Below are 27,030 nucleotides of genomic sequence, written 5' to 3'. Positions count from 1 at the left end.
GCATTCATTCACCAATCAGCTCTTTATAGAATTTCTGCTTTTACCTGGGCAGCCCCCTAGGCTCTATACACCATCTCTCACTCTCAGCCTCTAGCTCTGACGGTATTCCCAAATTATACCATCTTTTTGGCAAATCACTTTGAGAAGCCTAAGAAGATGATCTTTTGCTGCACAGCAGTGAAGAGAGTTCCAGAACAGTGAAAAGCCATCATCGCCCTTCGCCTTGTCCACCGCTACCGAGCAGCAAGTTGTCACCAGTGCTCAGATGCTTTAAGGAAAAGCTTCCAGGTCTGCCTTCATTGGATTATGAACGTGGTTTATGATTTCCTAATCTGACAGTCTCAAAAGCAAAATTACCTGTCTTGTATTTGAGGCTAAATCAAAGTGAATGACACATTTACAGCAGCAGCCAAAACACGCAGAGGCTCATCATGACCGGGAGCCCTTTCTTCCTGGAATCTGGCAGGTGGGGTCCCTGCGGGCTTTCGAGCGCTCACACTCACCACCCCCTTCACACGGGGCTTCCGTGGCACAATCCTGGCCTCACGCCACCACAGCTTTCTGCAGAGCACATTTACCGTGACCTTGGCCCTGTCTCTGCCGCGAAGGTTCATCAATCAGGCAGGCAGGAAAGCCTCGGCTTCTGGGCAAGGGCAGCTGGCCCTTTGCTGGGACAGAGCACTTCCGAGAGCGCCACCGCGGTGCCGATAGCGGCCAGCGAGGACGGAGTCCATCAGCACCAGCCTCCCACAGGCCTTCGGCAGCTGTGGAAAGGGGGAGGTCAGAATTCCCAGCAGGAACTGGTGTACTTTCAGGCACCACATCAACACAACCACAGATTTCTCTATCTTCTGGATCCTAAGCCATAAGGGCAAGGTACTACCAGAGAGTTGGCTTTGACAGACCACCCCGTCCCCCTAGCCACGGATTTTCTGGTCTTGGGTCTACAGTGTGGTGAGCTGTGTCACAGAAGACCACAGCATTTCATTCAGGAGACTCTTCATCCACCTGTTGCAAGGCAAAGTCTGAAGAAATGCACCATTCACTTGCCCATTGGCAGTTACACCCACAATGTTATACTCAGACATGTCCAGCATGTTGTTGCCTACAGGTTTCCAACATAACAATGGCATTTCAACCACCTCTTCCTGAATGTTGCAGTCCTCAACCAACCTAACTACTGTAAGTTCGATGTAAAGACTAAGCCTGTCCAAGCGGCATGGGCTCTGCTCGCCTCTGCTCTAAGCAGCAGGCTTTCAGGCTGTAAGACAGCAGGGCTGAGGGCAGTGGGCTCCTACCAAGCCTTTCTTTTTTTTTTTTTTTTTAAAGATTTTATTTATTTGAGAGAGAGAACAAGCAGGGGGAAGGACAGAGGGCGAAGCAGACTCCCTGCTGAGCAGGAAGCCCGATGTGGGGCTCGATCCTAGGGATCCTCGGGATCATGACCTCGGGATCACGACCTGAGCCAAAGGCAGACGCTTACTGACTAAGCCATCCAGGTGCCCCAAGCCTTTCTTTCTTACGCATTCTGTCTAGTCAACCCTCGATAAGAGATTACCTTCAATTCCCTTTCCACGGCACCCAACCCAATGTCCTGTGCTGACACTAGACACCAGTGAAGACCTCACACACAAAGATTCAGAAACTCAGAAAAGTAAAAGGGACAAAAAGGCAAAATGAAGGTCATCTTTTTCCTTTCTGAATTCAAAGTTTACGATAACTTGCTAAAACTTCTTCTGCCTCTCTCTAGCACCAGAAATATAAGTTTAACAAAATTCACTGCAGCTAAATAAATGATAAACTGTATCCTGTAGAGTCTGTCTGAAAGATATTATAGTAAGCTGTTTTCTTTGTTGCAGCCCTGTAAGAATGGACTCAGATCCACCAACCAATTCGTTTTGTAGCCACCATCAAGACACTCTGGATCCTGCTGTTTATTTACAAGAGGTGCTGGAAAGGAGCCGGGAAAAGAATTTAAGTGGAAATAGAGAGGATGACAGGACACCACAATTGGCTGTGAAGGAAATGTGGGCACATCTTTCCCCATGATCTTTTAAAAATTGGCCTCAGGCACCCAGCCGGCCCACAAAATAGAATTTTAGGTTTCGGAGTGAATTTAGAGTCAGTCATATTGTATTCCTCCAACAGATTACTGGGAAATTACTGTATCCCAGACATTGTGCTTGGAACTGGGGACACACACATAGACAATGCATAATCTCTGGCTTCAAGGAGATAATGTAATAGAGGAGATCGTCATACAGGCAAACCCGTAACTGCAGACTGTGAGGGCACAAAAGAGGGACCATCTGAGAGGCTGTTTAATTCAACCTCCTTATTTTAGAGCTGAGTTAACTAAGATCCAAGGTTAAGAAACCTGCCCAAGTTCCCAAGAGGAGACGTGGGACTAGTACTCAGTGCTTTTGACCTCCAGCCTGTCTTTTCCACTGGAGTTGGGGACAGATAGCCTTTGGGGATCGCTTCCGTACTTCAACTTCTATCATTGCTAATTTGGGGGGGTGGCATTCTTACTTTCCCTGTTGTCCTGCTCCCTATACACAGAGCCCACATCTTACTCATTCTTGCCTCACTCACAGTGTGGCACAAAGCCTCGCTATACTACATGTTTAATGAACTAAATCGCCGTGATTTGACAATGGGCTTATCCAAATGATTTTTTTCTCATAGCAAAAAGAGTCAACACTGCACTTGAACCGACAGGCCAGAAAAGGTAGCTGCAAAAGTAGACCAGCAAGGATAGAGTCAACACATGTACAAGGAAGCACTACCGACCTTTACTTAGAACTTCAACACACAGAGCCTGGCTCCACTAGGCCTTCCGTCTCGTAACTTGCATAACCACTAAAATGCAAATTATTTGGAACAAAGATTCTTTGGCACAGATACGCAGTTTCCTTAGTATTTGTCATCTGTTTACAAGGCAGGAGTGGATTTTTTTTGTAGCTCACACATGGACTATTTTCCAGAGCCATACAAGGGTCTGGAATTGGCATGGTACTCCCTGAGAAATGGGAAGATATTTTACGTTGATAATTCTTCAGTGAGAGTTGTCTGCTTGGAACCACTGTTCTCTTTCAGACCTTCTTTGGATTTAGCTGAAATCTGTAAGAATGAGAAGTAAAGCCCTAATCCCTGGACCAGTTTCACCCCTCACCTGTACAAATCTCTAAGCAATCTCCCCAAAGCCCAAGACCAGACCACTCAGGGAAATGGCCTGGAAGCCAGCAGTACAATAGGGAGAGAGTTTAAATCGTGTTCACTTCCCAACATTGTGCTGGCAGTATTCTATGGGACACTGGGCTCAGGAAAGTAGAAAATCAGAAGTCAGACAAGAAGTTTCAAATGATCTTAAACATTTCGTGGCTGAAAAATTGTCAGTACTCTTGAATCTATTATTAACATTGATAAAGTGCCAGCCCCCCCCGCCCAGTGGCATCTCTCAGCAAAAGGTGACGTAAAGGCCAGCAAATGGTAGCAGCTTCAGCGTTTATACAAACAGCAAGAGAGATCTGCCACTCAATTCTATTGCTCTTACACCAATCCAAGAATGAAGTACACTTAAGTCTGTCTGGTATTTTTTTTTTTAAGATTTTATTTATTTATTTATTTAGAGAGTGAGCAAGGGAAGGGGCAGTGAGAGAGGGAGAGAGAGAATCTTTTTTTTTTTATGTTATGTTAATCACCATACATTACATCATTAGTTTTTGATGCAGTGTTCCGTGATTCATTGTTTGCGTATAACACCCAGTGCTCCATGCAGAACATGCCCTCTTTAATATCCATCACCGGGCTAACCCATCCCCCCACCGCCCTCCCCTTTAGAACCCTTAGTTTGTTTTTCAGAGTCCATAGTCTCTCATGGTTCGTCTGGGAGAGAGAGAATCTTAAGCAGGCTCCATGCCCAGCATGGATCCTGACACGGGACTCGATCCCACGACCCTGAGATCATAACCTGGGCCGAAATCAAGAGTCGGATGCTTAACCCACTGAGCCAGCCAGGTGCCCCAAGTCTGTCTGATTTGATTTCAGCTGTGCTACATCTTTAAAACATGTCTCTGAAACAAACCTGATTATTCTGGTGGCATAGTCTTGGATTTTCATCTCTTCTGAAACAATGTATTACAGAAAGCCCTTTCCAGCTCTTGTCTGTGAAGCACAGAGGCAGCTTGTGCCCTGCTCTGGCCTCTCAGCTGATGCTGGAAGCCCAATCACTCCAGCTCACTTGGTTCTATGGAAACGGACAACTCTTCCAGGACAGGACGCACCATCCATTCACAGTAAGCCATGAACTGCTCTCCTCTACCCACACCGTCTCCTGGTCTCTATTGTAATCAAGGCCATTCATCTTGAGACAAGTAACTGGGGTTAAGGGCTCTGCAGTGACAATGAAAAGGACGTTTTTTCTGGGGCAAGCTTTTTTTCTGGGATCTGCTAGACAGTGTTCATTAGCATCGCACTCCAAGGGAAAGTTAATGTCCCCTTTCTCTGTGACGAATAGTCCTCTACTGGTCTATTGTGCTGCTGAAACCAGCCAGTTCAGTGGGCTGGGGAGTCTTGCCACAAAGGGCCACTGTTTGTTTTTTTAATTGTTGCTTGTTTTTATTAATCTGCCTAGTGCAGACCTTTCAAAGAAGGTCAAAGTTAGACAAGTGCTCGGGAGGAACGGGTCCCTCCCCCCGCCCTTCCTTGGTGCCCATAGGCACCTGCAGTGCTTGGCTCACACGTGTAATGCAGAGAGAAACCTGCGGGGAAACGCACAAGGCCTTGTACTACCAGCTGGGCAAGTGTGAGCTTGAAATTGAGCGTTCATTCCACTCCGGCTTCTGAGGGGTGGGCTACGGCAACACTCAGCGCAAGAACTCTGGTGTGGTCTGGCAGAAATTTCCAACTTTCTAGTCTGAAAAATGTCACGCTGACAGAAAACTTGAAAGCAGAAACAACCATTATCTGAATGCCCTTTGCTTAGATTTGCTCATTATTAACATTTTGCCACATTTGCACTCTCCCCCCCCCCCTTTCTCTCCCTATTTAAATGTTCTTTTTTGGAGGTGTGAAACCACTTTGAAGTAAGTTGCAGACATCATGCCACTTCACCTCTAAGTACTTGGGTACGTGATGCGTAAGGGCATTCTCCTACATCAACACCTCACACTGCACCCAAGAACTGTAACATCGATACAATGGTGTCATCTAAAGTCCCTGTTCACATTCCCCTCAATGCCTCTCCAGATGGCCTTGACAGTTGTCCCATGCCCTCCTTCCAGGCACTACATCTGACGTTTCCTTAGCCTCCTTTACTTTTTATTTTTAAAGATTTTATTTTTATTTGACAGAGAGAGGGAACACAAGCAGGGGGAGTGGGAGAGGGAGAAGCAGGCTTCCCGCTGAGCAGGGAGCCCGATGTGGGGCTCAATCCCGGGACCCTGGGACCATGACCTGAGCCGAAGGCAGACGCTTAATGACTGAGCCACCCAGGTGCCCCCCCCCCTTTACTTTTTAATCTAGCACAGTCTCCTGCCTTTTCTTTTGTTTGTTTGATTTTTGGTCTTTGATGCCATTGCCAGTTTTTGGAGTCCAGGTTGGCGGTCTTAACGGAATATTGCTCGTTTAGGGTTTGTTTCTTATGCCAAGTAGGCAGGTAGGTGAGGCTGGGTACTACTTACTGCACCACCACACAGTGATGGGCGGAGGGGCGGGCCCGCCCGGGGCACTGATGCTCGGTGTGGTCTGCTGCGGAGGGGGGGGTGCTGTCAGAGCTCTTACTTGTAAAGGTATACTCTCCCCTCTGTAACGAATTTGTAATTAATGTGTAATACGTAGGCTAATACTCCCGGGACATTCAGGAAGTTCTGACTGCTACTTATTCCTGGTATCTCACTCTATAAACGCCCTGGCAATGTCTCAGGACAGACTGAGGTGGAAAAAGTGAAGGATCCTATCTGAAGGACAAATATTTAGGAAATCTCAAAGGGATCATAAAGCTCTGGCTGTAAGAAAGTCTCTAAAAAGTGCAAGAGCAGTAGCTAGAGAAAAGGCCAAGGGTTATAGGATCGTCAGCGGAGTCCTAGATTGGACAGGCCAATGGTGAGTCCAGAGGTCTCTGGCCAACATGGAAGCACTCACTCAGATACCCGGATACTCTTCTCAAGGGCCTGGGGGCGTGCTATGCCTAAGGGTTAAGTGACAGAAGTCAGTGGCAAAAAAAAAACCCCTTTTGGCCAGCCCACGAGACCTCTAGGAAATGATACTCCTGAATTTCCCTTCTCCTTTGTTCCACTCCCCTGTGGTTTCATCTCACTCCCTATTAAAGAGATAATGCCACATCCCTTCCTGCCTCTGCCCCAGCCATTTCCTTCCTTACACTATTCCCATGGTGGGGATCATGGCAGAGCGGGGAAGGGCCTCCATCATTTTATAGCAGCTGGGGAGTGAAGAAGGCCTGGCTCTCCAAAGTGGGAACCTTTAGTTTATTGGGAATGGGGACTGTGCTGGGGAGGGGGGTGCGTTCCCTGAGGTGCAAACTGCTGTTGCTTTAATTTGTATGATCGGGCACAGCTGGGAAGAATAATTTATTGACCAACACAAATAGACCATTTACAGTTCTGAGGCAGAATTTTAAAGGAATTATTAAATACAGCTTCTAATGGAGCCCATAATGGCATTTTTCTTTATGCAGTTGAGACTGGGAGCTCAACTGAGGAGGGCACAGCTTGTTTTCCAGATACTGGTTCCACAGGGGCTCCCAACCAATAGCAGCCACAGAGGCAAAGAAGACAAGAGGCAGAATCAGGACCTGGCTGCTAACAGTCGGTGCCCTCTCTAAAGGAGAGCCTTGCTGGTTTTCTCCTGGGACAGTGCTAAGCCAGTGTGGTCTGCGGACCACCTGCCTGGTCTGAGGGCAGGAGCCACACTCACGCGGATCACTCCCACCAGGAAACATAGCTGAGCAAACAGGACATCTCTCCAACGAGCCACCGTGAGAAGCAAAGCACAGGGCACAGAAGATAAATGTGCCTCAATTATGGCTTGTTTGGCTAACTGCTGATTAGGGACTTGGCATGCTTTCTCAAACGGCAGCATTCTGCTTTTTCTGTGACTTTCAGCTTTCTTTTTCTCCCAGGCAGGTCTCTATCTCCTCAAGCAAATGTCAGGATGTCAACATAAAATAAATGTTATATTCCTAGGCACCTCCCAGGTTGAGATCAGGTTAAAGTTTCAGGATGTGGGGGTGTCCTCAGTCAGACCAGAAATATTCCTTTCGTTTTACATCATGGAGACTTCATGGAATATGAGTCACACCTGCGCTCCTAGACATGGCTAGGCACACGAACCACACGGCTTTAAATGAAACTCATCTGCGTTGGCTACCATACATCCTGCAAAAGGACTCCTCCTCCGTTCCCAAACTTCTCACTCCTCCTAAAGAAGCATGCTACATTCCAAACGAGAGGGTATGGAAGTCGGACACAGCTGGGATTCCTGACATCTCAAAGTTCTGTCTGGAAGGGAGCGTGCTTTATGGTCCTTTCACTCGATGAGGCTGAAGTGGTAAAAAAGGTCGTTTCTTAGCACTTGGCACTCCTGCTTGGGGCCCTGACTCCAAATCTCTCTCACAGTGGTGTCTGCAACATCGCTCGCTCACTCTGTAGCTAGGGTATCTTCTGGAGCCTCCTAGAAGCTGCAATCCTGCTAACCTCAATGGGCAACTCAAAGAGGCTTAGACTCCAACCTCCCTACCTCCCCGGGACTGCTCCCACCTGTCCTCAAAAAGCTGGGGCACACCAGCATCAGCATCAGCGGCTTCCCTGTCACGGCACCCTCCCAATCCAGCACTTAGGAGTCCTTGGGAAGCAATTACCTGCATGAGGCGATCAAAAGGAGGGGGCTGTTTCAGCCTGGGCCCAGGAGGTCACTTTGCTAAGGCAGAGCAGTGGATTTCAACAAAGAGAAATGTCCGTTCCCACGGAGTTTGGTAGAGAAAGCAGAAAACTTTCTTTTTACTGCACGCAGGAAATGGTGTTCATAGATGCTAACCACAGCTGGGCAATCTGTACAACCACAACATAGTTTCTCTTTAATAAATGGGAGATTTTTACCCATTGCATCACTAACCACCAAAAAGAATTCCCACCCTCCATCTCTCAGGCAAGAGAAAGCATAAGTTGAACCTCCTTCCTTTATCTGCCAGCCAAGGGTTGCTACAGCAGCTTTTTCATTCAGAAATGAGGCTTGTTCTACAAGGTTCCTGTCACCCAACCCTACTCGTGAGTGATACACGAACGCTGAACAAATTCAGTTTTTTTGTGTTCTGGGGTTCCCTCACAGCACGTGCCTTTACGACCACGATCCACCATGGGTCATGGCCAGGTTTGAAAAAGGTGCTTTAGCAATTGCTGGCTGAGAGATGACGGTCTGCTGAAACAGGGCTGGCCAACCCTGCCATTAAGAGATGGTTTGAGGGAATTAAATAAGACTGCAGCTCTGACCCGTAGCTCCTTGACCCCCAGCCAGCAGAGGAGCCTGTGAGTCTGTGCCCCCTCCTGGGACAGGTGTGGGGGAATGGGCACAGAGAGTGGCTCCATGATGCCCTTCCTGTCCCCGTGAGGCTCGGCGGGTCACTCGGCAGATGGCGTGCGCGCGTTCAGCACTCTCACTGCCCAGCTGAAGGAAGGAGGCTTGGAGCTAGGAAACGCTGACGCTCTCACCTGACTCCTGCAGCTCAAACAAAAACAAGCTAGCACAACATAACAGACCCCCAAAACTACGCAGCTGTACTGGGGAAGAGGTTTCCTCTAAGAGTGAAGATACTGGAGACAATAACTCAAATACAGAAGCTACTAAATTTACTCGGATTTTGAAAGAGTGCTGGAAAATCTGATGACCAATCACTTCTTACTCTCAGCTAATACTTTTTAAAACCACTTGACTGAGATATAATTCACATACTAAAGAATTCACCCATTTAAAGTATGCAAGTCAGTGGTGCTTAGCATATTCACTTGTGTAGCCATTACCACAACCTAATTTTAGAACATTCTGTCATGCCCTTAAAAAAACCCTTATACCCATCAGCAGTCATCCCCATGTCCCCAGCCTAGGCAACCACGAATCTACTTTCTCTACCAATTCGCCTATTCTTTCAACTAATACTTTTTTAAAAAGATTTATTTATTTATTTCAGGGGGGACGGGCAGAGGGAGAGGAAGAAAGAGAATCTCAAGCAGACTCTGAGCTGAGTGCGGAGCCTGACGTAGGGCTCGATCTCTTGACTCTGAGATCACGACCTGAGCCGAAACCAAGGATCGGACGCTCAACCGACTGGTGCCCCTCAACTAATACTTTTATTTTTTTTTTTCAACTAATATTTTAAATCCTAGGTTTAAGACTATCTTAAAGCATTCAGAAGCAACATGTCTCTCAGTTCTTAACTATTACAACTTCCTACAGGAAATGCACTGAAACTCCCAATCTGTCCCCTATGCTGATGGTCACATAGAAATTTCTCGAGGCGCAGGAAAATCAGAAATCTAGACTTGAGACAAGAACACTGGACTATATGAGCACTGCCTGGACATCACCAGTGCTTGTTTGGATCTGTGTTTATAAAACGGTGGGGCACAGTGGCTCAGCACTCAGTGCAGAAACCTGCCCTTACCACTTAATTTTTGTTGTTTTTAAATCCCAGGCGAGTTAATTTCTCTGAGCCGCAACTAACCAATTACTAAAATGAGGATAATGGTAACTGCCTTGAAGGACGACGATTAAATGAGATATTCATCAGGTCAGCCCTTATTTACCGAGCGCCTCCACTGTGCCCGACTCTGCTGGCCACTGTAGCTAGGGACACAGGTTTCTTACGCTCATTTGATTCATTCATGCAAGACAGATATGCAAACAAGTAATTACATTGGGAGAAAACTGCTGTTCACTGCACTAGGAGCGTGAAGGCTGCAGAGGGGGGTGGGGGTGTCTGAAGTCTGAAGGACGAGAAGGAATTTGCCAGGAGGACAAGCTGGGACAGAGATGTCCAGAAGGAGATTAATAACGCCCGCAGTGTATGTGAAAGCACTTAGCACAACGCCTGGCACAGCGCAGATAATCAGGATTTCCTGCTGTCCCCACTCTTATTCTCATAAGTCCTTGAAAAGATGCTCTAGAATCCAGAAAGAAATTAAAATCTTGCTGCTGCTAGAGAAAAATTAGTGGATCTGGTACTTGAGGACTTGCTTCTTCTATCTTTTTCTGAGGCTAATTCATCTGTGGCAGCAAAGTAGATTTTAAATTTTGACTTCTTCCCCCACCCCCAAACTTTTCAGTCTGAAAAACTTCAAACCAAGAAAAGCTGATCTTAATCTAGAATAGTCCCCCAGCCTGTAGGACAGCCCCAGTTTGGACCTGATTGTTAACATCAGCTTCTTTGAAGGCATCTGGGAGTTCTCCGGCACCGATCCCTGGACGGCTCTTCTCCATCTACACTCGCTTCCTGAGTGACCTCCTCCAGGCCCAAGGCTTACCTACCAGTTCTAGGCCTCTACCCACGGTGTCTTTCTTAGCCTTGCCCCAGCCCTCTGTCCCAAACTCTGGCCTTCTATACCCACCCGCACAGTGGATCTCGCCTGCAGCAGCTTGCCACATCTTACCGGATGGTGACGACACTAGGCCATGCTTACCTGTCAGACCTCCTCTCCTGAGACTACCCTCATCATCCCGCCTCAGGCATGCGCTCACTCTGTGGGGCCTGCAAGACCTCCGTCTGCCCTCAATACCCTCTTCCCAGACACTGTCTTGGTTCACTTGCTCACTGCTGTCAAGTCTCGGTTCAAGGCTCAACTTCCTAGTGAGGCTCACCCCTGACTGTGCTAGTCAACTCTTCACCCTCACCCCACACTCCTGATCCCCTACCCTCCTCAGATTTTCCTTCCCTCCATAACACTTAGCATTTTCTGACACACCATGTAGTTTATTTGTCATGTGTACTGTCTAGCTCCATGCTGGATTGGAGAGGAGACTCCACAAAGCTGGAACCAATGTCTGTTCTGTTCACTGATATAACCCGAGCATCTGGCACAGTGCCAAGCACATGGTAGGCACCCAATAAATATTTGTTAAAAGAACGTATGAATAGTGAGAAAACATATCAACCTCACACATTATAAATAGATTCCAATAATGATACCTACTAAAGTACCAATTCTCTGTGCTGGCTAATCTCATAGCTGCTGCCCACCCTTGGCTAGGTTTTCTATGGAACTAAGTACTTCAGAGAAGGCACAGGAAAAGCATTTGTTTACTGCAACAGATGGCAGACCCCCCTGAATGGCTGTCAGTAGCCTGGAATTTGTCCTAGGCTGGCCTTGGCACCACCCTGAGAGCCTGCAGAATGTTCAATGATCTTGTCATAAACTGCAATCTGGGCTGCCAGGGGCTATGATGCCTTAAATTTTTTTAAAGATTTTATTAATTTATTTGAGAGAGAGAGAAAAAGAGAGACAGAGAGATTGAGCAGGGGGAGGGGCAGAGAGAGAGAGGCAGGCTCCCCGCTGAGCAGAGAGCCTGACTCGGGGCTCGATCCCCCACTCCGAGATCATGACCTGAGCCCAGGGCAGATGCTTAACTGACTGAGCCACCCGGGCACCCCTAAGATACCTTAATTGAAACACAAATAAGGGGCAGAATTAAGGGGAATGCTGAACGAATCTTTTGCCCCCTCTTTTTTTTGATCTCCGTGATAACAAAATTTGCAAAGAAAACAACAACAAAAGTGGTATTTGGATTTATTCTATGTGAAAATGCAGTTCTGGAACGATCCGGTCAGGAGACCTCATTTGCTGTGTGTGGCAAATGAATTTTTTCCCTTGCCACTGGCTACCTTATGCAGGGCTGCCTTTGTTTGTTTGGTTTTGGGGGACTAGTTTTGAAGTCATTTACAGCACTAGGTTACGAGCCAGAAACAATGCCTGAGTTCAGCTTTGAAGCTAAAACCCACAATGAATAGATGTAATTGGAGCAATTAGCTAACTCAATACTCAGCCAACTGAACATCTTGTCAGAATCTGCCAGAAAGAATTATCCAGGTATACAGAGTTGCTACAGGGAGCAAACTCCCTCCAGCTGTCACACCATGTCAAAGTAAGAGAATTACACAGATACTAACTTTCTCTCTTTCTCAGTGGGAATCTGAGCTGGTATACACAATGGAAGAGATAAGATGGTGACAAGAAGCTAGAAAAAGATGCAAAAAGGAATTGGTTCTTCTCAATGCTGGGGGTCTTGGTACTTGGCTAGAATCCCAGGAATAAAAAAAAGATTCTAAAAACCTCCAAAGGGACGGGGGTGGGGGGGTGGGGGGGGGATGAGGTCATATACAAATATTCAAGAATTCCAAATGGCTTCAGACTTCTAGAAGCCTGGTGGAGCAATGTCTTCACAGTTTTAAAGAGAAATAATTTTCCACCTACAATATCATACCCAGGAAGACCAGTAATAAAATGTGAAGTTAGAACAAAGTCCTTTTCAGAAATGCAAAGTCTCAAAAATATATCCCCCATAAACCATTTCCTCAGGATGTTACTGAAGGATGAGCTCTATCAAAATGGGAGAATAAACCTAGAAAGAAGAGGACAAGGGATCCAAGAAACAGAACAGCTACACAAAGAGGGATAAAACAGCTGGACAGAAAGTCAAGAGAACAAAGAGCCCCAACTTGAGCAGGAAGGTGGAAGGGTCCAGAAGGGACCGGGGGAGGGGGAGGGGTGGAAATGGGAAATGACAGATTTTCTGACATAGTCAAGAACAGTATTGAAAGGGATTTTACAGCTCCTTTGAAAGAGTTTGGAAAAAATTTGTGATAGGGACATAAAAAACCAAGCAACTAACAAATATGTGTGTATATATATACACACACACACACACACACACATACACACACACACACACGAGAGGAAATACTATGTTAGTCCACATCCCGGCTCAGTAGTGAACAACACTACAGTGACGACAATGTCATTAAACTGGGGGACAAGAAGGAGGACTTGGGATGTTGAGGGGCGGGGCAGTACAAGAGGTTATTCCTCTTCTTGCAAAACAGGAGCTGGTGCTTCTTAAAAACTAGTTAACAGGAAGTTAATAAATAATGTCTAAAATTGATAAACCAAGAAATAATGGTACACTAAACACATTAGTTTAAAATAGGAACCAAAAAATACCAGAACTAGCTAAAGGAGTTTAAAGCGGTTGCCTCTGGAAAGCAGGACCCAGGACTGAGTCAGGAGACTGAACAGCACATTGGACTTTTGCAAACTATGCACCTGTATGACTTTGACTTCATACCCAATCTGGGTTAATACATCTTTTTTTTTTTTTTTAAAGATTTTATTTATTTATTTGACAGAGGGAGACACAGCAAGAGAGGGAACACAAGCAGGGGGAGTGGGAGAGGGAGAAGCAGGCTTCCCGCCGAGCAGGGAGCCCAATGTGGGGCTCGATCCCAGGACACTGGGATCATGACCTGAGCCGAAGGCAGATGCTCAACGACTGAGCCACCCAGGTGCCCCCTGGGTTAATACATCTTAATGTTCTTTGAGCAGAAGTGAAGAGAAAGAGATTTTTCCGTGCAGCCATCAGTCTGGCAGTATTAGGCTCTTGGCCCTCCTGATTGGCAATGTGTCCGCTTACTTAACCTCTGCTGCTCATGTCATTTAACACGTTGCTTACTGCCTATCCTTAGTAAAGATTTTCTACATGTACAATCCTTCCCTTAACACTGAAGTACCTGAATTGAGCGGAATTTGACAGTGTTCTCCATATGGGTTGCTTGTTCCTTTAATGTATTTACTCATTCAAAATGTCTTAACACTCCTGCCATATGCTAGTGGCCAGACTGATGCCAGCCATACAAAGAAAACGACAGCCTCATTACGGTTCTGAGGGAGCTACAGCCCCTGAGGACACCGGACACATTTCAGGGATGAAATCCTCTCCCTGCTCCTCCCTCAAACACCCAGTATAACTTTTTGCAGTGTTTCTCAGTATTGTCCAAGAATCCCCCGTGCTTAATAAAAATGCAAACTCCGGGGTCTATCCTGCCTCCTGAATCACAACCTCCGGGCTCAGGGCTATACAAGGAGCATACAGCGATTTGAGGGTCATTATTTTAGAAAAAGTTCCTGATGCCTCCCACTGAAGCACATTACCATTTAAGTAATTACCCAAACATTATAGTTTGAAGAGAAACTGAATGGGCTGTCTAAACATTCAGGTAAGTATGTGGACTCAATTTGGGTTAGCCAGGCCATGTCACTGAGGAGTCACGAGGCTAGTTTTCAAAAATAATGATGGATATATAGACTGAGGATTTTTTTTAAAAAGATTTTTATTAATTTGAAAGAGGACGTACAAGCTGGGGGAAGAGCAGAAGGAGAGGGAGGGGCGCCTGGGTGGCTCAGGTCATGATCCCAGGGTCCTGGGATCAAGCCTTGTATCGGGCTCCCTGCTCAGCGGGAAGCCTGCTTCTCCCTGCCTCTTCCCCTGCTTGTGTTCCGCCTCCCTGTCAAAATAATCTTAAAAAAAAAAAGGAGAGGGAAAGGCAGAGAATCCCAAGCACACTCCGCACTGAGCCCCATACAGGGCTCAGTCACCGACCCTGAGATCATGACCTGAACTGAAACCAAGAGTTGAACACTTGACCGACTGAGCCATCCAGGTGCCTGCCCGTAGACTGAGGATTAAGGTGAGGCCAAGAAGAGAGTGGTTCTGTCTTCTACATCTGTTTCTGAACCCATTGGGCAGGATCAAGCCACTGGAAAAGCTGGTGAAACAATCTGTTCCCCAGGGAGTGCACTGCTGAAATGATGAAAGAGATGAAAACTAAAACATTCTTCCAATGCTTAATATCAAGGGTTTTCCAGAATCACATTTATTTCTCAGGAGGTTCTGTATGCTGTTAACTAAAATCTGAGGAGCATAAAACTGTTTAGAGCTCTCATAAGATGAGAATGCCCCTCAGTTTATTAACACTCAAGCTTCACTGTCCATCCCCAAGTACACTGCGTCCAAGTAGCACAATTTTACTATTATTCTGAAGACTGTTTCTCAGGCAGACAAGCCAGCCCTTATGATGACAAAATGAAGCACATTCCAGTTATTGAAAGCTGGAAAAAAACACAAAGTGGGCCTTATTCACCAGGGCTACTTCAAGGGGCAATGACACTCATTCCACGGCTATTTGGGACAGGCCTCCTCTGCTGACAGGCACTGCTCCACCTGCTGGGTGGGCTATCAGGCACGGAGGGCCACAGACTTAGAAGAAAATATCAAACTCCACAGTGCCTCAAACTTGCCCCCCACAAAGGCGGCCAAATGCAGTCAGTCCCCTCGCCTCGGCCCCCTCCTGTGCTCAAGCATTCCTGCACTGACAGCAGGGAAGGAAGAGAGGCCTCACTGGATGTCACTTCTGTCTTTTCCAGCAGCACCTACCTGCCCCATTTCTTGGCATTGAAAATGACATACAGTGAAATGCACAGATTGAGGGTACATTTTATCTGCCAGTTTAGTAAATGCATACCTCTGTGTAACTCACGCCCCTAGTCAAAATACAGAATATTTCTATCATCCCGGGAAGTTCCTTTTTCGTCAATTCCCACCCGTATTCTGACTTCTATCATCACAGATTATGTTTTGAACTTATTCTTTATTTATTCTTTTGCGTCTGGCTCTTTCATGTAGCACGTTTCTGAGGTTCATCTACGCCGTGGGTACCAGTCCATGCTGTGGGTACCAGTGGCCTGTTCCTTGGTTTGCCCACACTTGGTTTAGCCAGTCTCCTGTCAAGAGGCACCTGGGCTGTTTCTAGTTTTGTGCTACTATGAATAAAACATTCTCATACAGGTTTTTGTTTTATAGACATGACATGTTTTAATTTCTTTTGGATGAAAACCTAAAAGTAGAACAGTGTGTCACAGAATAGGTATACATTAAACTTAACAAAATGTGAAACACATAGCCAAAATTATTAACCCTCCTGGTTTAGGTTTCCACCAGCAACGCATCAACGGTTCCGGCTGCTCCATAACCTCACCAACACAGTGCTTTCAGTTCTTTTCATTTTAGCCATTTCAGGGGGTCTGAGCCAAGATCTACTGTGGTCTGAATTTGCATTCGCCTGATGACTAATGCTGATGAACACTTTTTTTCATGTGCTTATTCTGTAATCTTTTGTAAAATGGTAATTTTTTCCCATTAAAAAACTGGTTTGCCTTTTTTACTGTCATAGTTATTTTAAGTATATATATATCAGATATATATTTTGCAAATATTTTCTTCCGTTCTGTGACCTGCCCATTCAGTTAATGGTATCTCTAGATGAGCAGGAGGAGGGCTACTGGGTCAACATAAAAGGGAAAAAAGTAGTGACGTCACAGATTTAAAGAAACAAGGTGATCAGCATTTCTTCTTTAGCAAATGCAGAACCATATTCATTCCATTGCCTGAGAGCAAGGTAAATTTTAGAAGAGACACAATCTTTGACGGTCGCCCTTCAGACAGATGCTGTGCTGCAGAGCCGAGGTAAATCACAGGAAATGCTAAGAGGGAACGTGCCTCTATCAAATGAGAATCAGAGAGGGAAGTCCTAAAATGCTACCAACACGGTCATCAAACCAGCAAATTTTTGTTTTTGTTTTAAATTGGCGGAGGGAAGTGAAAAAGGCAAGGTGAGGAAGTCTTTAAAGCCTTCATACCACATTCTGGTTATTATATGGCCCATTCCTTTTTTTGCTCTCTCCACAAGCTGATTAAAAAATAAGGAAGGAAGTTATGGTGGTGAGAGCAAGGCGTTAAAACCGTGCGGCTTCTGGACTGCACTCTAATTCATCTGCCGGGTGGGCTGCCCCCACCCTGGAGCAGTCACTCCTTCACATTTTCTACTTCAGTGACTGAGACACAGAGAGACCAATTTAAACGTGAGAGGCCACGAACATTATTAATCATTAATGCTCTGCAAGCGCCTCCATGGCCCAGAGGTATTGCAATATTAGTTACTCCTGATCATCGGGAAAGGCCAACAATCATCACCACCCCACCCCCACTACCTCCCACTGATCCCTGACTTGCTGCCTCCTTATAGCTCCTGACCTACTTGCAGCTGTGCCAAAGTTTTGCTTTTTTTCCCCCCCTCTCCTGTACTTAATTAATCCAAACAAAACCCTTTAAAACAATAGAAACAGGTGAAAAGGAACAGGAAAGAGGGTAATAATAAGGGTAAACTGTTTCAGCAATCCCACCTGTTCAGACCATCCTGCCAGCCTGAAAATCTCTGGAGAACATCTGTACTTCTCCCCCAAAACAGCTGCGGGCCAGCAGCCCTGTCTGGTGCTACAGAAGCCAAGAGCTGGAGGCGGTGCAGGGGTGGAGGAGGTTTCCATCGCAAGGCGGGGAGAGGGGAAAAAAGATGGGATCTTTGACTATGCATGTGAAATTGTCAAAACAAGGCTACACAAGAAATGAAAGGGGGACACTCCCAGCACAATGTAAACCCTATCAAAACAAGTCTGGAGACCAAGAAAAAGCCTCTTGACCAGGTCAACTGATGGGCTGAGGGTACACATACGGGAGCTGAGAAATGGGCTCAGGTGCTCCTAAAATTAGTCTCCCAGTGGGGACAGTCCATGGAGTCAACTAATTCAGTGATCCTTCTGAAGCCAGCCATCTATTTTGCGTTGGCCTTTACCATCTTACAAATGCTGTAATCTGTCCTCTGGTCAGGTTTCAAAGACCCCAGATCTCTTGATTTACAATGAAATGTTTGAGCTAGTAGAACATGAAGTTCATATTTGCCAGAAGTCTTGACAGTGACTCTTTGCCATGGTTGGGGATGGGGGGTAGACTTAAACCTTTACTTGGATTCTGCAACTGGTCAAAATCCAAAATGATCAAAAAGAGACCGAGCGAATATAACATCTTACCAGTCCCCTAGTCATCAATTCTTTTTTCTCTGAGGTAACCATTGTTACTAGTTTCTTGTGTCCTTCCAGAGTTGTTCTCTGCATATGTGAACATTGACAATTCACAGACTATACCTCAGTAGCTGATTTCCTAGCTCTGTAGGTAGAACTTAACTTCCTACCTGATCTTGTGGCAAATCTCCATATATTTAGTTTGAGTCCAGAAATAAAGCTCTGCAAATCAAATTTTAAAAATCCTGTTTCCTCCTTCCAGAGCCATTTCATGCATTTCCAAACAAGGAATATATTTGTATATATTCTCTCTCCCTTCTTAATATAAATGATTGTATGGTCCCTACACTATTCCAGTCCTTGCTTTTTCACTTATTTATATATTTCAGAGATTACGACCTCTGAGTACATAAAGCACATCCTCATTCCTTTGTTCTACTGTATGGAAGTACCATAATTTATCCGGCAATCACTCCTGATGGACTGTCAATGATGATCTTTTGCCACTGCAAACATGGAGAGCCACATGTCTTTGTTAAAAGAGACTTCCCCATTAAGGTGGGTGATATATTTTTTTAAGGTTTCTTTATTTAGAGAGCAAGCGAGCACCCCAGGCTTCCCTGCTCTTTGTCCCTCATCACTGTTTTAACACCTACTAACTTGTCCAGCTACTTCCCTGTCTCTCTCGACTTCAGCCCACTTGCTTGCGCTTGTCCTCCCTGTCAGGTGACTTCAATATCCACAGATGATCCAAACTTGGCCTCTCAATTTTTAACTTTCTCAGAGCCAAGTAACTTTTTTTTTAAGATTTATTTATTTGGGGGGGAGGGGCAGAGGGAGAGACAGAATCCCAAGCAGACACTCCGCTGTTCTAGGAGCCCGACATGGGGCTCAATCCCACAACCCCGACACCATGACCCGAGCCAAAACCAAGAGTCAGATGCTCAACCAAGTGAGCCCCCAGGCCCCCCAAGTAACTTTTTCTTTGGCCCAACTCAGCCACCTATCCCCACGGGCATTCTCTGATACCAACAAACCTCCACAACCTTATTTCAAAGGTTCTACTCTCTGATCACTTCCTCTTACCCTTTGTAGCTTGAATATATTAGTACTTCCACTAACCTCAATAGCAAATCCAGGAAGAAGGAGGAAAGAGAATTTGGAAGCAGTGATAGGGTATATGGAAGACATGAATTTCACCTTCAGGTCTTGGGAAATGTGAAGCACAGGAGATAAAAAACCAGCTTCTGCCTGAGGCTGCTCTACAGGACCAGTGGGCCCAGTTTCCCATGAAGGCAGAAGGTCAAGGGATCATTCATCAAAGAAGCTGAAACTGTAGGGGTTCAGAGTTTGTAACCGCAAAATATGCCACTTTGGCATTGATTATCTGGAATTAAAAGCCCTTGAGAAACATCCAGTGGAAGAAAGACACTGACTCTTCATCCTCCTAAAAGCAGAAGGTGCCCCAGAACCATGATAATGTTTGTTGGGTGATCATCTTCTTGCATCAATATTGCCAATAAGACTCTGATGCCAACCTGATTCTGGCTTCTTTATTGGCTGGACTGTGTGGTCTCTCTGGAAGTTTCTGGGATTTTTCCTTATCTTTCATGTTCTGAGACTTCTGTTATATGTGCTTTTAAAAAACAAAATTCAACAGAGTAAATTTTAAAGATCTAATTTGCTTTATTAATCAATTCATGAGTCAGGCAGCATCCGTTCTAGCAAGTAGAGGGGAGCTCCTAGGAGTTGTACAAAATGAAGGTATTTATACGGAAGTGGGGCAGAAACTGATTGGCAAACGAAAAGGACTGTTTAGGGCTGGATTACCTTCTCGGAGGCTTTATGCAGATTACCTTATCTTCCTTTGAGGGATGGAGAGCAAGAACATGCAGACTACTTCACAGGTGCCAACCAGAAAATTCCAGATATACTGTGGTAAAATTCCACTCCAAGGGAGGCTGAATCTGCACTTCAGTTTGCAGGGGACTACCTTGGGCCTGGAGTTCTCTTTTTAACAGTGTAAAATGTGAGTCTTCTCACACTGATAAATTCACAGTGGGCACTCTGGTGAACCCTTCCATTCTAAGGATTTTTGCTGTTCTTCTGTTTGGGAAATTTTTTTTTATTTCTTTGGGTGTGTTTCCCTCCATTTTCTCTTCTCTCAGAACTCACTGGATAAACTCTGGAACTTCTGAAATGACCCATTATTGTATTCGCTATTCTGTCACTCTATCTCTTTTTGTTATTTTATATTCTAGGAGAATTCTTTGGCTCTTTCTTCCTGTTCTCTAATTTGCTTTAGTTGTACCCATTATACTATGCAGCCCCTTTAAGAAGGTTCTAGCTAAACAACCATGTTTTATTTCCAAGATCTAGAAATAAACTTCATTCTTTCCCACAATAGCTTGTTCTTGTTTCATGAATGCAATATTCTTTTTTTATCCTTTTCAGGGTATAAGCACACTTTCCTTAAAGTCTCCTTTATGCGGTGCCTGAGTGGCTCAGTCAGTTAAGCATCTGATTCTTGGTTTCAGCTCAGGTCATGATCTCAGGGTCGTGAGATTGAGCCCTGAGTCAGGCTGTGCGCTCAGCGCGGAGTCTGCTTGAGATTTTCTGCCTCTCCCTCTCCAGCTGCCCTTTCTCTGCTCTCTCTTGAAAATAAATAATTTTTTTTAAAAAGTCTCCTTCTTTATGTTCTATTTACTTGGATCTTCCCGTGTTAGCTTCTCAATTTCTTGAATTTGGAGCTTTTATGACTGATGTTGGTTTTTGTCTGATGTTTGGTGACTCTGAGCTATGCACTTGCTCTGATGTTTCAGATCCCCAGTATATAAATCTATTCACCAGAGCCCATATCCAGTAATCACAGGGAGGGATGGGACACACGGGGCTTTAAGACTGATTTCTAGGGGCGCCTGGGTGGCTCAGTCATTAGGTGTCTGCCTTTGGCTCAGGTCATAATCCCGCGGTCCTGGGATCCAGCCCTGCATCAGACTCCCTGCTCAGTGGGGAGCCTGCTTCTCCTTCTCCCTTTGCCTGCTGCCCCCCCTGCTTGTGCTCTCGCTCTGTCAAATAAATAAATAAAATCTTTTCAAAAAAAAAAAAGACTGACTTCTACTTTAATAGGATTCCATCTGCCTTCTATCCTTCAGGAATTCCTCAAATTTCTAGACTAATCAGGACATTCTTTTTTTCACCACTGGTAAAGACATATCTTTCTGATATATTTAGGGATTTGGGGCACATGTGTGGTGGCATGTGTTCAATTTACCATCTTAAGACACTTCAGCAGTGGCCATAAAGCACTGACCAGGGAGAGAGGGTTCTAAATATGAGCCACGAATACCAAACACCTGACAGATACGTGTCTTATAGTAGAATACAAGATTCCTTCCCAGTCTCAAAATGGGCATATATATGAGGTGTCTTTAAGATGATGGATCCCAGGGCGCCTGGGTGGCTCAGTCGTTGAGCGTCTGCCTTCGGCTCAGGTCAAGATCCCAGGGTCCTGGGATTGAGCCCCGCATCGGGCTCCCTGCTCTGCGGGAAGCCTGCCTCTCCCTCTCCCACTCCCCCTGCTTGTGTTCCTGCTCTCTCTCTCTCTGTCAAATAAATAATATCTTCAAAAAAAAAAAAAAAGATGATGGATCCCTTTTTTTTCCCCTTTGCTTGCCAAACTAAGCCTCCTTTTACTTTTTATGATTTTCCAGGTATTGGTTTTGAGATATCTCGACAGACAAACTCAGGGCACCTGGGTGGCTCAGTCGTTAAGCGTCTGCCTTTGGCTCAGGTCATGATTCCAGGGTCCTGGGATCGAGCCCCGCATGGGGCTCCCTGCTCCACGGGAAGCCTGCTTCTCCCTGTCCCTCTCCACCTGCTTGTGTTCCCTCTCTCGCTGTGTCTCTGTCAAATAAATAAATAAAATCTTTAAAAAAAAATAGACAAACTCTTCTGGTTAATGAAATAGTAACTGTAAGTTAATAATCGTTTTCTTTTTTCCTTCTATTTTTTAAATAAACATTTTCTAAACCAAATGTAACACCAGCTTTAGGAGTATGGCTGTCATGAATCATTTCACCAGTATCTAATCAACTGATTAAATCATATTTCTAGAACTGCAAAGCCGAGAAATGACCCTGGGACAGAGGTATCCACAACAACCCTGGGGCCCCCAGGGGCTCCCTTTGAATCATGGAACATCACCAACAACCAATTACTAAAAGAAAAAATAATCTGGGAGAAGAAATAATTTCTAAGACTTGTCCAAGATAATCTGATTTAAAGGAGACTATTTCTCTCTAGTAAGCTGAAGAGAGGATATGCCTCCTGTAATAAATGCCAGGTTAATAATGTTTACTTACAGAAGTTAAAATATCTCTTTCCTGCACTGAAATATTCACATAAAACTCAAATACCTATCTGGCTCAATTCAAAGCTGTTTCTTGTCAGAGTAATGGGGGGGGAATTCTTCAATAAAATGTCATTGCCTTGGGGTAAACGCAACATAACAAATAGATGAGTTTTATTACAGTTCTGCAATAAGAAGAAAATATTTTTTAAATGAGATTCCTGCCTGCAAGTGAAGTTAATGCTGAAATAAAAAAATGAAGCAAGAGAAGCCAGTCGGTAGGCTCCGCGCTTTCTCTGCCACTCGGGTTCTTTAATCCCCAACTGTTTCTCATTTGCTAAGTAAGAAAGAGTTAACTCATAAATTAGAGGAATATTGTTTCAGCTCCACAGAAAGCTTTTAAGAAGAGGGTCAACGCCAAGACTAGATTCTTCATTAACTCATTAACAAGACAGGTCACCGTGGCCTCAGGGTTCATTTATCAGCAGGAAAACCTCAGCTGGTAATGGCTGGTTGTTTCCTGCACATCTCAAAATTCAGAATGGAGAAGCAGACTCCATTGTGAGTCGGCTTCCTGACTTGGAAGGAAAGAAAATATTTTCCTGATGACTATTCTTTTCTCAGGCTGGTGTGACACTTGGCCCAAAGGCCCAATGGGCAAACATGGGGCTTCTACTCATGGACACGTTCTAATGCTTTTTGTTCCTAGTTAATTATGGTCTAATGATGTTGTGTGTAACCTCACTGGGTTTTACTGACAAGGCACTCCTTTTGAAATGAATTTTTATGTAAATGTTAATAGCTGTAAGTGAGGCAAGTTTCAGCAGTGATTGCCCATTGGCCTGCATCACGTACCAGCAGCTACCACTCCCCTTGACGGCTCCTGTTCTTGACTGACCTACTGTTCATAGTCCAAATGGATTCAAAGCCATCAATAACCCTATGGAAATCCAACTGGTTTTGCTATAATGTTCAGAAAGGCTTTATTTTGTAGTGTTGAGCCTGGCATCTACCTTGAGGAACACCACGAAAGATCATGCAATCATTACACTGTCAAAAGACTGGCAATTTCTCTTCAAAATAAGCAACTGGCTGGATTAGCAGAGAGCTTAAAGCCAAACTCCAAAGTAAAACCTCTCAGCTGGGGGGATTATAAGTCACGCTCCTGTCTATTTGGCATTGCTTTGGCAATTAAGCCCTGGGAAGGCTTCTTTGGTCTTACTGCAAATAGCAGGTTTCAGCAGGGTCTGAGGGAAAAAAGACCTGATGTCCCCCCCCTTCCCAGCCCTAAACCCGCAATGCTGACACAGCTTCCATGGTGCCAAGAAAAGGAAAGGCAGCCACAGCATTTCTGAGGAGGTAGAGAGGTTGTGTTTCCTTCCTACCTCTTGCTTTTGCAACCACTTCTAAGACTCCTTTTTGGTGCTCAATTTAGTTCTCTTCCCAAGCAGCCAGCTGAGGAGGCAGGATACTGCAAGTGGAAAGAGCTGGCTGCAGGAATCGAGAGGCCTAGTCTTTGGACTCTGCTCTGGTCCTTAGCCTCTCCACGTTCCTTTCCCGTGGTCTCTTTTACTTCTAAAACCCTAGTGGCATTTTCTTAATTCCGAGTACTTGTATAGCACACACTTTCCAACCTAAACACTTCAAATATGCACCTCAGGTGCCTGAGTATCACAGGCCACACCAAGGATGTTCCCAGTTTCTAGCACACTGCCATGACCAACTTGCGGAGGTGGCCATGCTAGGGGTTTTATAATCCTCTGTTGATATCACAGTTGACTTTTTACTGTAAGATAATAGAGACCAGGGGTACTTTCTAATTATTGTCGGGGAAAATCTCCGATATATTGCTTTGAAAAACTGCTACTCACAAGTCCATACTGGCACTTGTATTTTCGCGGGTATCCTCCCCCTACCTCCAGGAAGAACAAGTCAGTAGTACAACAAGCACTTATGAGTACAAAACTCTGAGGTCTCAGCTTCACAACAGCTTTGGCAAAAGAAGAGTGTTTTCTTTACCAGCTGACTCATTAACAGAAAGACCATAAAAATTTGTTTAATTAGAGTAAGAGGGGCAGGTAGTAAGGAGGTCATGCTGCTGGCTCATCACTTCCCATCCCCAGTGGATGCCAAAGCCAAATCCAGGTACAGTTCAGACTGACTCTTACACAGCAGCATGCCCGCTGTGAGCTGCACACAAAAGCAGGATAGGAATCCTTTCTCTAGGCTCTTACTCGGGAGGAAAAAAAAAAAATTTTGAGGTTAGTGGCTGGGTTAAGAGTCAGGAACCTTCATCTTGCCTTTGTGAGAACCCTTAGCTCAGTAATTCTCAATCTTGGGCGATTTTGTCCCCAGGAACATTTGGCAACATTTGGAGGCATTTTTGGTTGTCCCAACTTGGAGAAGAAAGAGGTATGATGGGCACCCAGTGGACAGAAGCTAGGGATGCTGCCAAATATCCTATAATGCACAGGACAGCTCTCCATGAGAAAGAACAATCCAGCCCAAATGTCAGGGGTGTGGAGGTTGAGAAGCCCTGCCCTTGGTGAAATGGCAGCCCGTGTCCAATGGCAGCAAGTCTGCAGAGCTGCTAAAATGAGCACAGCAGTCTCCTTGATTTAGCACTCTCAGCTCCTTGGAAGAAAACCAGATTTAAGGTCAGATCCATCAGTAAACATGCTCCCTGAGTGCCAACTTCTGGTTGTTCTTGGGGACGATGGAGATGAGCCTGGTTCTTGGGAAAATGGAAAAAAAAACCTCTGGGCTAAATGTAAAGATTCTATTGCATGACAGTAAGCATTTCTAAATACCATCAACAAAAACCCTTTCACATTTCAGCTGGTTAGAGAACAAAATGCTGGTGCTGGTGGCACGAGACAGGCAGTTTTCTCTGCTCGCACATGTTCTCTCTCTGATTTAATGGCAGCTCCTTTGTTGAGGACTCCACCGCTGAGCAGCCCTCCAGTGGCCTGGGAAAAGCCTGGCTATGACTCCCTCACATTAATGTGCTGACTCTGTTTTTCTCCAGCAAAAAAGGTGCTGGTCCACACCGTGGCGATGAGAAACAATCGCTAATGGAATTGTTCCAAGATGGGAAGGAATTTGAGAGAAAATATATGTCCATGAGAAAACAGCTGGGGCAATTCCCACAGTCTTAAGGGGAGCACGAGGCCCCAGAGCACGTGAGGGCAGCCTGGGAAGGATTTCATGACCTCATCACTAGCCCAACTATTTTAAAAGCTTCTAAATAGAAACCAAGCACTAAGCTTTGGAACTACCTTAGCTAATAAACTAAGTAGAAAGAACCCTCAAAGGTGGCCTGATGAGCTAAAAATGATCAATCTCCTAATATTGACTAAACCTATTCTTTCGCCATACCACTGTAAATCAATCAATGCAAGATCAGCTCATGCAAGGTTGATTTCCTAAGGAGGCAAAGGAAAGGGAATAATTCAGCTGACGACTGGACAGCTGAGTAGACTGGGTAATGAGTATGCAACATTTTTTTTTTTTTTAAAGATTTTATTTATTTATTTGACAGAGAGTTAGCGAGAGCAGGAACACAAGCAGGGGGAGTGGGAGAGGGAGAAGCAGGCTTCCCGCCGAGCAGGGAGCCCGATGCGGGGCTCGATCCCAGGAGCCTGGGATCATAACCTGAGCCGAAGGCAGACGCTTAACGACTGAGCCACCCAGGCGCCCCGAGTATGCAACATTTTTATGCAGAATTTTAAAAAGGCATCTGTTTAATTATGAGGACATTTTAAGAATCTCTAGTACGAAACAGTTGCCCCCTTATCCCCAAATTAAAGCAGCATGAATAATTTTGGAGCTCCTATTTGGTGCAATTATGGTAAGACAATGGGCTTTAATAGACCACAGTTATTTAAAACCCAATGGATCAACTGCGTGGCTGCTGGATGCAACTAACCAACCTCTAGCAGTAGTGCACAAACTCTGAAGCCAATGAAAAGCCTGCCCTGTCAGCACATACAAAGCTCTAGGGGCCTATACATATTTTTTTCATTGCTATACACAAACATAAAAAGGAATCAGGGTGATGACTGCACAACAATATGAATGTACTAAATGTCACTGAATGTATGCTTTAAATTAATTTTGTTTTGTGAATTTCACCTCAGTAAGAAAACGAAGATATCAGGAGTTCAATCAGTTTAATTGCTTTAGAAAAAAAAAAGCACCTCGGTGGCTCAAGTCGGTTAACGTCTGCCTTTGGCTCAGTCTGCCTTCAGCTCAGGTTATGATCTCAGGGTTCTAGGAATGAGCCCCCCATTAGGCTCCCTGCTCAGCACGGGGTCTGCTTCTCCCTCTCCCTCTGCCTCCTCCCAGCCCTGCTCATGCTTTCTCACTCTCTCTCTCAAATAAATAAATAAATAAAATCAATCTTAAAAAAACACGTTTAAAAAAAAACAAAATCATGAGAAGTAGGACTATTTGACAAGTATCTATAAAATAATGGTACAATTCATGACCAAACAACTCTATTTTTTTTTTAACTTTTTAAATACACTTTATTTTTTTAGAACAATTTTAATGTACAGAATAAAAAGTATAGATACTAGAGTTCCCAAATACTCTACACTAAATCCCCCTATATTAACATGCTATTTTAGTATTGCACATTTATTATAATTAATAAACCAATATGATATATTTTTATTCATTAAAATCCATAATTTTACCTTTGTA

The 27,030-nt window shown here is 44.9% G+C and overlaps 1 protein-coding gene across 3 annotated transcripts in view; it reads right to left on the bottom strand.

The window, feature by feature from the left end:
* Positions 1 to 27,030, bottom strand: part of CFDP1 (chromatin stabilizing protein CFDP1) — a 124,541-nt gene that overhangs the window by 14,214 nt on the left and 83,297 nt on the right. The window contains exon 6 of one of the 3 annotated variants that reach the window (XR_014140989.1): positions 579 to 764. The exons of the other annotated variants lie outside the window; for them this stretch is intronic. The gene's annotated coding sequence lies outside the window, so the exon portion shown is untranslated. The remainder of the gene's footprint in view (positions 1 to 578; positions 765 to 27,030) is intronic. 3 annotated transcript variants of the gene reach the window in all.

This window comes from Leptonychotes weddellii, chromosome 16 (genome assembly GCF_054177405.1).
Source record: "Leptonychotes weddellii isolate Sample4059 chromosome 16, ASM5417740v2, whole genome shotgun sequence".
Classification (NCBI taxonomy): Eukaryota; Metazoa; Chordata; class Mammalia; order Carnivora; family Phocidae; genus Leptonychotes; species Leptonychotes weddellii.
This window is presented reverse-complemented; position numbering and strand designations above follow the sequence as displayed.